Below are 11,695 nucleotides of genomic sequence, written 5' to 3'. Positions count from 1 at the left end.
CACCTCGAAAAATGAAAAAATATTTTTAAATTGTTTAATTATGGTTTTCGCTTTTAACATAAAATATATAACTTCAATAGGATAAAAAACAATGATCGACAGTGTTTTATGTTTAAGTATCTTCATAATATATAGTTCAATCGTAAGCATGTAAAACTCAAATAGTGTAATATATTCATCTGACAGCTTTTTGAATAACTTTTATCCCCCGAAATCCTTATTTATACCGACATTTAGAGACATTTGATATTTTATGGGAGTCATAGTTTAAACACTTAGCGCCATTTTTATATTGCTCACGATTTATTGACACGATTTTTGTTATTGTGCGGCACTCCATATTTTTGGCTCCATGCTTTTAGCTAACTCCCTGAGCTTTTCCCGCCCCACGTCTCCATTTCTTTCACCTGCCCGATTCCCACGTGCCCCATCAAAAGCCGAATCAGATTCAGGTACTGATACGCACTTGCCGCGATTCACATTCAATTTGAGATCAATGCGCGAACATAATGCGGAGCATGCAGCTCCCCGAGGAGGGGAGGGGGAGGGGAGGGGAAAAGGGGAGGGGGGGTTTCAGTCTGAATGCCATTATGGCTTCTGGTGGCGGCGCCAAAACGATTTGCTGCCAATTCTCCCATTTGCCCAGGTGATTGCATTCGCACATGTATTTGCGTGCTCCGTAAGAGATGTGGGGTTTTTGCAAGTTGAATTGGTCCTTTGCGGCAAATGCCGCATGCATCAACTAACTGGGAAGTGCACTCCACTAAACTTGTCCGACAATTAAAAGTAGCCAAACTGCAGTTGGGGCCAAAACGCAGACCGATTGACAGGGCCTTTGAAGTGGCCGAAAGACCGCAAACTTTAATTGCATGTCCGGCTCAAAGTGGGGACAATTGACCAATCAAGCAAGTTGCAGAACTTTGCCAATTGTCTTTGATTTTATAGGCGGCCCGTTTGCCTTGGTTTGCTTGAGTTGCGTGTTTGCACAAATTGCGGCTTGTGGCCTCCTATTCATCCTGCCTTCCAGTTGGGAATGCCATTTATTGCCCGGCTCCGGAACCACTAGATTTATCTGGGCCTCCAGTCCATTGTCCTTAGCTTTTTCGCACCCCAAAAACTTCTGCTCACCCTCCCCTTCGATTCGCACTTGGATTGTTGCCAAAAAATTCCCTGCTTTTCGGGTCTTACAAATTCGGGCTTATTGTCGTGTTCGGTTTGCGTGTTGTTCGACTGTGTTGTGCCGGATTTTTGGATTTTTCCCAAACAACAATTATTTTAGATTTGTGTTTTTTCAGCCATGAAATTAATTTCGGCTCTTTGTGGTGAACGGTTTGTGTTTGTGCGGCTAGTGAAAACTTTCATTAACTGCCTGTGACCTTAATCAAGTGTTTTGGGGGGTGGCTAAGATAGCTTTAAGGTTGCTCAAGGAGACAACCCAAACCAAAGCTGTAGTTGCAGTATCCTGTAAAGCAATCTGAGTTTCAGTCAGTCGGAATGAGCATTGGAAACTTGAGCGTCGGCCATCGATACCGAAAACCGAAACTATGAATGCCACTTCCATAATTTGCCGCTTGCCGCTTGCCGGTTGCCATGCCTTCGCAATGCCCCCCCTCCCATCCGAAAAGCACTGAGCCGTAGATTTTGCTCCGTTCCACATGCATGAGTGCATCTTGACTCTCGACATGCCAATTGCAAAATTGTTTTTCCTGCCTCTCCGCCTCTGGATCTCCTCCTACATCAGGGACAGGTTGCCGTGGCAACCCTGGTCGGCTTTAACAACACAATCATCAGTCCGGTTTTGAAGAGCACTGGGCAATGCGAAGGTGTTTGCCTGTGTCCATCTCCATCTGAATCTGCATCTCCATCTGCACCTCTCCATCGAGTGTATGCCCACTCTGCATAGCCCTATCATGTGCCAGAAACAGTCCCCTGTGCATCCGAGTGGCTCATCATCACTGCCACTGACCATTTTCCCCCGGTAGTGCTCTTCAACTTTTACCCCCCATCCACAGGCAACGCTTCCAAAATGGATTAAAAATGCCCTGTGTTGGCGAAAATTATGGAGATGGTGCCGGCAAATTAGTTTAACAGGCAGTCGACAAAAAAAAAAACGCTAAATTAATTTCAATGCCAGGCAACTGAAACTGGAACTCAGTTAAATTCCGTTTGACAGTGAATAAAACTGCTCGCGTTGCGTCTGCCAGTCTGGGTTAAGGGTTTTTCACGGGGTTTTCGGGAGGTTCCAGAGTTCTGCTTCAACAAAATGCAATTCATTTGGCGCCAATGCCGCTGCCGACGCCATTGGGCGCCATTTTGTTGCCGCAACTTTGAATGGAGGGAGGGGGAGGGGGGATTACGAGGGCAGAAGGGCAATGAACAAGTTTTTTTCACCCCGAGCAATTTTTTTCGCTACAAGTTCTTGGCAAAAAAGTTTCAAGTTTATTAGAATGGCAGTGTTGCTAAATGCCAGTGTTGGCCATGGCCAACGCCTCCCTCTAAGTGGGTCCAGTAATGGCCAAAGTTGTGCGGCATCCGCTGAGCCAGGCGGCCAACTGCAGTCATCAGATTGTGCACTGAACAAAAAATTAGGTTAGCAGATTATTTGAGATCAATTTATAATATTTAATAGAATGATTCAGTTTATTTGATCATAACTATGGGAATTAATGATCAAATATTGGAATGTCTTTGAATTCATTATACAATTTTAAATCAATTGGCATTAACTTTTGAAAAATGTTATTTTTTTTGCAAAAAAAAAATCAGTCGAAAAATACATTTTTACGAATCATTCTGGAATCGATTGTTTAGAAACTTATCATCATCATCAAAACAATTATTATTTTAGCTGTGCTCGAATTTTGGACCAGTAAGAAAAAAAAAATCTTAAAAAGGTTTATTCTATTGCCTAAAAAACAAGACGAGTTTATGGGAAATAAACCATTTTCTAAGGTTTTAATGTAAAATGTTGAATTCGTTATAAAATGTCATATCGATTGACAAACATAGTTAAAAAATTAATTTTTAGCGAAATTGTGCACAAAATCCTGCGAAAATCAATCCAATAATACATTTTTTTTATCAAAACCCTTATAAATGGTCAAATGTTTGAATGCTAAAAAGTTTTAGTATTCAAAATTTAGTGCAGTGCAGCTTTTAGAGGCACGTCTGCCTTTTGGCCAGCCACTTTGGACTCAAACCCGATTTCACCTTGATTGGCACTTTGATGTCTCATTGTCGGTGGGAATCAGATTAGAAGCGAGCTCATTGAGAGGTGCACTTTGAGGTAGCTCAAGTTTGCATCTGACTAATTCCAGGCCATTTCCGAAGCTGCACTTTGTCTCTGAGCACCGTGGCATATGCCACATGCATCTCTGTCAGCGATTCCACACCCGGGACCGCCTCAACGAGCCCCAGCGAAATGTAGCAGAAAATATGGCGTTAGTCAGCGCAGAAACAGGAAGACAGAGTAGTCCGTAAATGGATTGCCTTCCACGTGGACTGGCGGCGGAAAGGCAGAGCGGAAGGTGGCGAACAGGAGAAGTGAGTGGCCAAAATTCCGTTCCAACTCACTGTGTCCTTCCGTTTTTCAGGCGCTTACGCAACACGCTCCCCAGAGAGAAAGACAAAGCTGAGCTGGTTCGGGACACCCCGAATGTATTCCAAATTAAGTCGTTATCGAGCGCTAAAATATATGCAAATTGTTTTCGGCTCATGTCAGACATAAACTCTTTTTATGGCCAAGTGACATGTAAATCCACCTAACCCACTCCTCCTTATCTTTCAAAATCCTCCCCGCCCTGAAACCCCTCTCTATTTGTCTGGCAAACACTTTCGTCTGCGTCTGGCAAAGAGAATTATTTCTCGGAGCCCGAGTTTGTGTGCCGATGATGGCGACGTGTTCACGTTTATGCACTCTCCGTGTATCCAGAATCAGATAAGCGGACCCACTCCTAACCTGGCCTTAAACCCCCTTAAGCACTTTAAGTCAGCGGCGGATCCTCGGGGAGTTTTTGGACTCGAACGCCCCTGAACAACTTAGCTTAATGAAGATATCAAAGAATTATGCACTTATATTTTCGGATCAGTTGCTTGTGAGCTTGTCAATGCAATCCCACCAGGTCAATATTTTTGTTATAAGCTGTTATGATTTTTAACCTTTTAATGAAGCCGAATATTATGGGATTAATTTTTATAAACTCTTTAAACCGAAAGAAAATCAGTTAATAAATCAACTTTAATTACTAAAATATAATCAATATGTCTATTAGTTAAATGTTTATTGTGCTTGTGTCAAATAAATTAGAATTTAAATAAGCTATTAATAATATGTCTGTTAATAATCATAAATTTGTTAGTAACCCCTTTTCTAATCATATTTTCGGACCGCCACTGCACAAACTCCATGCAATTTTCAGGGGAAAGGCGGAGATTTGCCGCCACACGTTGTAGAATAATTGCGAATCATAAATATGAGGCACGACGTCCTCGACATTATTTAGAGGCAAACAGCAGGCCATAACTCTGCCCCTCCCCCCTGCTCCATTTACCATTTATGGCCTGTTGATTTCGCAGAGTGCAGCTAACAGTTAATTAAGACATTCAAGCCCTGCTCCACCTCACCCACCCACTTTTCCATCCAGCGACTCATTCACGCCGTACTCCGCTCCGGATCATCGCGTGTCTGCATCGCAAAGGAAGTTAAATGGGGGAGGGGATGGGGGAGTGCAGCTGGGTGGGAGAAAGACTTTTCATGTTCCGTGTAGCCCTCCCACTCTCCTCAGCCCTAAAACACCCACCGTGGCTGGGGCTACAAGCTTCTAATTGAGCGTGCACTGGGCGCTTCTAATTATCGCACGAAGCGAACAGTTTCCCATTTCGCATTTCGATCCTTTGACGCCATTGTTCCCCTTTTCCAGGACCGCTTCATCTTGTTTGTTGTTTATGGCAAATGGCCTGCGACATTCGGGTGAAGGCGGCGAAAGGTTCAGCCGAAACACGAATTAAGTTGTTTACCGTCTGCGATAAAGTTTAAAGTCGCCCCCGTTTGGAAGGGGAGGTTTTGGGCCTGCGGTTGGGGATCGTATTCCCCATTTATGTACCAACCCACCCATCCATCCACCCATCCATCCATTCACCCATGCATTCATCCATCCTAACTTCATTACCCAGCACGGAGCTTGTGTGTATGTGCAAATTTCCTGTTCTGCTTTTTACGGCGGCACGTAATCAAATTAAGCAATTACTGCCTGGCGTCTCCCTCTCCCTCCCTCTGCCCACCGCATCCACATCCCCTTGATTACGGGGCAACTTCAAGGGAAAATCACCAGCTGAGAGGAGCGTGGAAGTTTTCCCTGCAATCATAACGGTAAACGCTGCCCAGGCAAATGAATTTGGAACTCCAGAACACCAGAAATGTTTCCCTGCGAACAAGTGGCAATCACTCCAACACCCACCCTGCAACAGAAGGACATCGCACATCCTGGCTAATCCACAGTGATGTCTGGTACTCGAGCATCGAAATATCGCATGGGAGAAAGATGTTCAACTGGGTTGAAATAGAATGGGTTGGGGGCACTCTTCAACCCCATCTCCTCCCGAAATTAGAATGATAATCGTTTGGTTTATGGCCAATTAATCAACTCCCCAATGCCGTTAAGCCCAAAAAGGAGGCTACACTTTCCATGGACATTATGCGTTTTCACAGCCGCTCCCTTAACGGCTCCTAAACAAACATCCAGGACATGTTTCTGGCCACTTTCCAATTGGACAAAGGCCTGTAAGCGATATATTTACGATTCTAATGGTTCGTAAGGATCCTGCGAAATGTTTCCATGTTGTCAATTAATAATATTGAATGTGAACCCAAGCTGGAGTGAGGCATCCTGTATCCACAGTGGCCTTGGCCTTGGTCATCCCATCACCCCCATGAAAGCTATATATTCTTTGTATCCTTTCGCCTAATCGCTCGGTCGTAAAGCTCCGAAGGCGAATGCCTCTAATTATAACTGACCACGCAGCAGTGCAATTCACTTGCGTTTGTTTCTGTTTCTGCTTTTGAGTCCATTTCTTTAATTCCACTGAAGTAAGCTAGAAAGAACTCCCCCACTGACCTAATGAGCCATTTAGCCAATTGGGGTTAATGTCCACACCCGCAGGACGAAGGACGAAGGAGGAGCGTCAAGAAGGGGGCGTGGTGCCGCCCACGAACTCAACTCAGCTGAAGTCAACTTGTGCGCGTCTTCCTGATGAATTTTTGAAGAGGCTTCGTGCGAACTTTCAGCCAGGATAAATATATCAACCCGATTACCGACTCCGAACTTCCTCCTCTTGATTTCCTCGTTTCCTTTATTTGCTGAGCTCGCCTCTTCATTTTCATATTTTCCTTGTTTATGGCCAAACATTTTGGTCACGTGCCGGGGACGTGAGCATTTTTAGGCAACTTTTCGACGTGGTACAGAACTTTGTAAGAGAGGCGAAGAGAAAAAAGGGGGAAAGTGTGGAAAACATTTCCTAGGGGTCTAGTTAAGTGCATTGTTCCATCGCTTATGACTACAGCAATCGATGGCTAACCAAAATTGCAGTGTAGCCCCAAGTTGTTGACCCAACTTTATTCTGCAGTCGATGGGAATTACGATATCATCTGGCCTTCTGTCGGCCTGCGTGGCGATGCTTCAGTTGCACCAGCCACTTTCCCTGAATCGTCTGATACTGCTTAGTCCTTGTCGAGCACAACATGATAGGACACAAACAGCTCCCAGCCATCAACGTCTCCAATTGCAGGGGAATGGATGTTTGTGCGAGAGGACACAGTAAAGATGCACTTCGAACGCTTTTGATTTCAATTTGTCATTGGCTTGGGTTCGGAAATAAAATCGGGATCAGCACCGTCGTTCCACCCACTCAACTCCATTTTCCACCACCCCCCCACTCACTGACAGCTCATGAAACTGTAATTGGAAGTCCCTGCAACTGGCTGTCCATGTCAGTTTGAGGAGGACTCCGGCATCGTTGGAGTGTTTCCCCAGCACTACATTTTTGATAAACGAAACCGGCACAGAAGTGACAGATTACCCCGCATTGCAGCCCACCATGGCGGTGGCATCCTGGCACCATGGTGACTCACATATTAATTATTGGCCCACAATATTGAAACAGAAACCAGTGCAAATGCTCTGAGGCAGATGACAAATCAATTTCTTTGCTTTCGCATCGGTTTCAAGGGGGATTGACCTGAGAGCAAACCCTTGTTACTCCGACCCTTAGTCGATTCCAGTTTCAGTTTCGATATCTGATTTTCCACCCATTTCTGCATCCAGGACATCCATTGGTGTCAATTAGGCTGTGGAAAGCTTTGTCCGCCTGCAAATTGGCATTTTATTATGGATTCCATTCTGTTGCCATCGCATTGCGCATTCATTGAGCTGCTTATCACTGGATGTGGATGTGGCAGGCAATGGCTTTCCTCGGTCTTGCGGCGGAATATCGAGTATCCTGTATCCTTTTAGCCTTTATCAGCTGCCTCATCCACATATTTTCCAAATCATTTCATCGCGAGTTGTGCGGCATCATCTGAAATTCAAATATCACTGCTAAAAAGCATAGCCATGTCTGGGTACGCCTGTATCCTGCCTCCTGTTGTTATCCTTCATCCGTGTCATCATCCCCTTTCTGGCCCCTGTACTACCCGTTTTCCCCACTTTACGATCGAATGCTAATAAAGTCGTCTGCCGTTGGCCGTCGGCGCCAACTTGCATAATTCAATTACATCCGATGCAGACTCATAAAACTAAATCAAAGGAAAACAAAGCGTCACGCTTCATTTACTTTAGTACAACTCCTCGGCGGGGAGCTCCGCTTTTCACCCATTTCCCCCCCTCCACCAACCAAGAAGCCCCCAACTTCGAAGTGGAGACACATCGAGCCGGCTAAGAGCAATAAAAGCGTTTGCCAAGAAGTTCTCCTTCGGCTCGCATTCCGCCCCAGCAAGTATCCTTCGTGTTGCTAGTCTGCTTATCCTCTTTGGCCGCCACCCAGCTCCTGGCTGACAGTTGACGTCCGTGGCTGGTGTGGTGGTCTCTGGCAGACTCCGAGTTCCGAGCTCCGAGCTCCAAGTTGCGAGACCCGTCTGCTGGCCATGAAACTTTCCCGTCACTTCCGACGCCCCCGAGGCGCTGCTTTGCATGGAAAGCGGCAAACAATTTCCTCCTCGGAAAGTTGGCTGCGACTTTGATTCTAGTTTGGCCCCGGCAATAATAATATCGCAGAATGTGATTGTCGTGACTGATTGCACTGGGCGCTGCGAAAGTTGGCAGCAATTTCTTGCAGTGCACTTAACTTTATTGTTCAGCAGTACAAGCTGAGTTGCCCTTGTGGCGGATTTGAGTTAGTGCCAGGCATCAGGCATAAAGTGTTGGCGCATTATTATCTTTCGGACTTCATAACTTCTGGCCGTAAAGTTCTGATTGGGCGCCGGCGGAGTGCCAAAAGTCTTGCTTGAAATAACATTGCCTTGCCAATTGGAGAGGCTACAGGGGGCCAGAGTGCCGCCCTCTTCATTATCTTCACATTTATCGAGCTAATTAACAATGGGGAAATACGTGAGGCAATTGAGGCGGCGAAGCAGGAAACGCCTTCATCTTGAAGATGTCAAAACGAAAAGTATTTAAACTGAAAATGCCACATCACAAGAGGAGACCGCCTGACAGCGAGTGTTGAGGCCATCAAAGGAGTTCTGCAAATGGTTCGACAAGCGTTGAGCAAATGAAAATGGGGGAAATGCTGGAGGACTGCTCAAAAGATGTTTGATTTGACAGCCATTCAAGGACTGCAGTTGCACTCGATGAAACGAGAATGGGAGGAAGTGGAGCTCGAAATGGTGGTCATTCCTGGCATTTGCTGGTGCGAATAATGCACAATCCTTTTTCTTTTTTTCCCCCTCTCTCTCTCTTTGGACAGTACAATGTCTTGCTACTGTCTGCCAACTCCCAAAGTGCTTCCTTATTTTCTGATCCTGGCGCCTTCGTAGTCTGCGTCTCGGTTTCAGTATCCGACTGGGTTTTTATGATGGCGCAACAATCTGCAAGCTATCGGGATTACTTTCATGCGGCAATTTGTTGGCCAGTTGGCAACTTTTGCCACATCCCGCTGTCCAGAGGCAGGGAATCCACCCTGGCTCCTTTATCCAGCTCCTGCTGGCTTCTCCCCTTCTGGTCACGTGCCCATTTTGTTTACATGCCGCATTAAGGGGATTCCATTCCGTTTAGTTTTCACTCGCTGTGTTTCGTTTTATTGCGATTTGATTCTATTTTCCGTTTGCCACACATTCTCCTTGCTTTATGCCCTCTGCTAAGTCCCTGCCACAGATCAACGCATATTTGTTTTTACTCTCGCATTATTATCCTTATCCCACCCCTTTTTTTTTCTCTAAATTCCCTGATGGGGTTGGTGTGAACTTTGGCACTCAGCTGCAGCTTTTTTCCCCGGTTTATCCTTCGTCCTGCTCTCCTGCAGCTCCTGCAACTATTTAGTGCTTTCCACTTCCACTTGTGTTTCCACTTCCATTTACTGTTCTGTTGCGGCTGCTTATTGTGTTCTATATCCGCCTTAGTACTGCCATTTGTTGCATCGGGGGTGGACTGGCTTAACCTTTCCTTTTCCACTTTATCTTCGGCTCTTCTTACACTCATTACTCAAGGAGTGAGCGTGTGGATAAATCTTGAGCAAGATGTGGGGGTTCGGGTGGGAATGGAGATGTGTTTGCCTCGCTGATAAGTGCACGGTTGGGGGATTAGTGGTCTCTTATCAGTCGGTATTGGCGTAGTTCACCTTCTCCCTTCTAAACCCAAACTTTATCGCAGGCAATTTACTTGCTGGCAGCTTAATGGCGCCCAACGCGGCACGTGCTCCACGTGCGAACAGCTCGCAATGGGTTGTTGAGATTGCAAAAGTGAAACGGGTGGGGGGGGGGGGGGTTGACTGCTGACTGGCGCCTGGTTAGCCATGAAAATTTTAATTATTTCCAAAGGCCCTGTTATGATTTGTAATTGGTTTTCTTTCTTCTCATTTCGTTTCCCTTTCTTAATTAAAAGTCCGAGCGTATCGCAGCGAACAAGTTGGAGGGCCTAAAAGTTGACACTTTTTTGTTTGCCTTCGCTCGCCTTTTGGTAATGAGGCATTCTCCGATCTAATGGCGAACTAATCAACCTTTTTTAATTGAATTCCTGGAGACGACGTTGTCGTGTCCAGGCCGGGGACAAATCAACGAAAGTTATTTCATTAAAAAATTTTAATTGACATTCGTTCTTTCGGCAAATTAAGCTTTGTGTCGTGAAAATATTTGCCCGACTCAGCGAGAAGTTTCGGCCAGGCCATCTGTCAGCCGGACAGGACCTGTCCCAGGACCTATTACCTCGCCCAGCTCCTCTCCCCTTGTCCATCTATTTTCACTTGCCCAATGAATCAAGCTGACAGAGCTCATATATATTTCTGTTTCAGTTTTTTTTTTGCGACTTGGACTTTTTGTGCACAGTTTGCTCTTCCCTCTTTATAGATATTTTGATGTAATTACTGCGACAAGTTGCCCAATTTGCTTAGTTCGGAGTTCGTTTTATTTAATTAGTTTGGAGATTGTTTGTGCCGGCTCCTTTGGTTCCTTCTGATGTTTTTTTCGCCCATTTTATCTGGCAACAGGAAATTGCTCCGTTTCGCAGGCTGTTGAGTGACAAATTGAATTTGCTGTGACAAAATGGGGCTACTTGTAAAGGGCGCCCGTACATCAGATCCCGTCACAAGCACAGGGGTTATGTCAACCCCACACACTCTTAAGCAATTAGATTTTTAGTAGTTGATCTTTCTGGTCAGCACAACGCTGCATTGTTCTGCTCCCGAAAAACCCATTTGTGAAGGCAACCTAGTTTATCTACTCATTCTGTACAACATTCCGCAAAAGCAACCAGAAGTCCTCTAAGGGGTATTTAGGACTAAGCTCAAATTTCACACTCATAGTGATGGTTTATTTGGAACTGGTTCCTAAAATTGCACCTTAAGAACTCTAATTAACACGTAAAAACACCTCTAAAATGTAAGGATAACCTTTAAAACATATGTTGAAAGAGATATCCAGCCTCAACATATTATTATTTACATACCCCATGACCAAGACCTGTTAATATAAGAGCTGGAAAATATTTATGCTGTTAATTCTTTTTCATAGTTTTATTTTCCCTTTTCAACAAAAAATTAAATTAAATTCAAAAAACATTTATTCTCCAATCTAAAAGAAAACAACATTTTTGATTTTATTACTCCTGGTAAAACTATTGAAAACTTTAAAGACTTTCGAAAAATTAAATTTTTTTCAAATCATTACAAGTAAACACTATATTTGACGTCCATAAGTTGTAAGTTAAGTTAAGGAAAGATAATAAAATTCAACTCGTTTAAAAAATAACATATTTATCGCATTTATTTTAAGAAAGTTAAGGCCCTCAATCTACATAAACTCTTACATAAATTTATCAAAATTATTCTAAATTCGCACACCGAACGGGAGCTAGTTCCGCTCCACTTCCGCCCAACTGAGGAGCCAAAACTCAACACGACATCAAGTGCAATCATAAACTAGCGCAGTTCACAGCAACAACAACATTTATCGCTAGCCATTTGCAAAAAAAATGCGCAACAGTTGCATGTG

Source organism: Drosophila rhopaloa, unplaced genomic scaffold, assembly GCF_018152115.1.
Source record: "Drosophila rhopaloa isolate 14029-0021.01 unplaced genomic scaffold, ASM1815211v1 contig_115, whole genome shotgun sequence".
In the NCBI taxonomy this organism is placed as follows: Eukaryota; Metazoa; Arthropoda; class Insecta; order Diptera; family Drosophilidae; genus Drosophila; species Drosophila rhopaloa.
Note: the sequence above shows the minus strand (reverse complement) of the source record.